We start from the raw sequence: 2,562 nt of genomic DNA, 5'->3' as shown, positions 1-2,562 counted from the left end.
ATAACTCTCTTCCATCCTCTCAAAACACTGGATGGAGATGAAGATATTCCACTATTTTCCTCCCATGCTCTGTGGTCCCAAGCAAAGTGAGGCATTCGTTTGCTTCTGAGAGAATTAATACCAAGAACCTCTTTTTCTTTCTCCTCCCTTCTCGGAGCTGCTCCACAGAGGGGGATTAACCATATACTAAGCTTTCCCCACAATAAATTTAGCTTCCAGTATTCTTTCCCATTGTCCCCCAAAAGCTACAGAAAAGCCCTGGTAATTCAAGAATTCTGTATCTAAATTATATTTCTACAAGGATTCTCGTTCTCAGAAGCAGTATGAAAATACTTTGTGTGACTGTGTAACCTAATTTTTTTTTTTTTTTTTTTTGGTGATGGTGGTGTTGGTAAGGAGATGAGAGGAGCTAGCCTTTTCTAAAACTGTGATAGTAATAATGGTCTCACCCACCTACCATTTGTTGAGGACTTACGGTATTCCAGGCTCTCCACTGAGCATTGGGCAAGCATCATCTTATTTAACCCTTTCAGCCCTGCTAGGAGATGGCTGCTGGCATTGTCATGTCATAGTGACAAGAAAGCAAAGCATATTTTTGTCACTTGCCCAAAACCACACAATTAGAAAGTGGCAAAGCTGGAATTCAGCCTGGGGTTTCCTAAGTGCTGGGTTCTCTGCGTGGCTTCCCTGAACTTCCATTCTACCTTCTTTGGCCTGGAGAGGCTACAAAGCTAAGCAGGATATTTCTTTTTCTTTCTTTTTCTTTTTCTTCTTTTTTTGAGTTGGAGTCTCTCTCTGTCACCCAGGCTGGAGTGCCATGGCGTGATCTTGGCTCACGGAAACCTCCGCCTCTCAGGTTCAGGCAATTCTCCAGCCTCAGCCTCCCAAGTAGCTTGAATTATGCCTGGCTATTTTTTGTATTTTTTTTAAAGTAGAGGCGGGATTTCACCATGTTGGTCAGGCTGGTCGCGAACTCCTGACCTCACGTGATCCGCTCACATCGGCCCCCCCAGCATGCTGGGATTACAGGCGTGAGCCACCGCGCCCAGCCTAAGCAGGATATTTCTAGACTCTCTGAAAGCTAGGGTTCTGGATGCAGATTTGTTCCTGTCAATGAGAGGTATTGATGTGAGATTTAGGAAGCTAATGTGACTCCATTCTCTGGCAGTTTGTGGCTATTGCTATTGGCAAATAGTGTGGTGGTAGTAACTGGAGATTTTCCTGCAACAGGGACCTCACTTCATTCTCCCACATCCTAGACATCAAGAGGCAGTGGTGTTAGAAATGCAACAGCGTCTTGCATCTGGCATAATTCTGGCAGTAGCTGTCCACATGCCTCTGCTCTGTATATTCTGGGAGTTATTCTAGGAGACTTAACCTAGAACTTGCTCCTTCTTCCATTGCAGTGGTCTTATATGCCCTGGATTCCGTGTATTAAATTCCTTCCTGCTTAAGATACCTAGACTGTATTTTGTTTCCTGTATGGAGCCTGGACTGATACATTGGGTGGCATCAGGGAAACCCATTCTAGTTTCTGAGCCTTACTTTCTGTACCACTTGCAGAGTCATAGAAAGGCTGTAATGAGGGAGTGGAAGTAAAAGAGCTTCCCAAAGGTAAGTCTTTCTGCAGAGATTGTGGCCCGATCAGAAGGTACTTTTCCAAATAGAGGACCTGGGGCGTAGTTTCCCCAGTAAATGGCCTGTACTCACTTGTTACTTTCAAAGCCATTATAGAACCTGCTACCTAAACAGCTCGCCAAGGACTTGGAGAGCACCTGGAATATGGAACAAGGGGCAGGACAGGCTTTTAGCTCATATCTGTTCCTGCTCCTCTTCACTCTTCATTCTACCACCTGTGCCTGCTCACTTGGGAGCCTTGCTTTGACAGCACAGTGAGGAGCTGCTGAAATGGGCTGCATAACCCTTCTCCTTCTATCTAACAGGGGGCATGGCAGGATGCCCCAGGAACAGACTCCACTGCACCATTCTTGAGATGTTGCAGCTTCCAGAAGTCCACAGTGCTAATTAGGGACCTGTGGGATCTTGTTCACCTAACGGAGAAATAGGTCTGAAGTGGATGGCCGTGAGAATGAAGCCAGCTATCTGCCAGGATGCCTCAGCCACCATCAAGACTTTTGTGTGCAGAGAAACAGGATTTAAGAGGGGAGGGATTGAAAGGGTGTGGAAGCCACTGGGTTCAGTCATCCATTCAATCCACATTTTTTGACCACCCGCTATGTGCTAGGCCCTGTGCTTACACTCAGGATTTAATAGAAAAGAAATTATTGAACCTCACTGGGCTGATAGCGTTTCAGGGGAGAGAGAAGTGAATATGGTTATACATGAGGGTGATTAGTGCCAAATTGGGGGAAGCAAAGTGGGTGGGGTGTGTGTGCTGTGGAAGCCCAAGAAAAAGCACCTGATTCAGCCAGGGACAATCAGGGAAGGATACCTGGAAGAGGTGACACCTAAGCCAAGGCCTGATGAACATATACGAATATTTTTGGCAAACGGGGATGCTGAAGTGAGGGAAAAAATGCCTCTAAAGAACACCTGAGCAAA

The 2,562-nt window shown here is 46.0% G+C and overlaps 1 long non-coding RNA gene across 1 annotated transcript; it reads left to right on the top strand.

The window, feature by feature from the left end:
* The first annotated feature begins 653 nt into the window (after nucleotides 1–653).
* On the top strand, nucleotides 654–2,292 carry LOC135965313 (uncharacterized). The gene is made up of 3 exons (XR_010578223.1): nucleotides 654–735; nucleotides 1,564–1,614; nucleotides 1,944–2,292. It is a non-coding gene; the product is annotated as an uncharacterized lncRNA (long non-coding RNA).
* The last annotated feature ends 270 nt before the right edge of the window (nucleotides 2,293–2,562 follow it).

Source organism: Macaca fascicularis, chromosome 10 (genome assembly GCF_037993035.2).
Source record: "Macaca fascicularis isolate 582-1 chromosome 10, T2T-MFA8v1.1".
Classification (NCBI taxonomy): Eukaryota; Metazoa; Chordata; class Mammalia; order Primates; family Cercopithecidae; genus Macaca; species Macaca fascicularis.
This window is presented reverse-complemented; position numbering and strand designations above follow the sequence as displayed.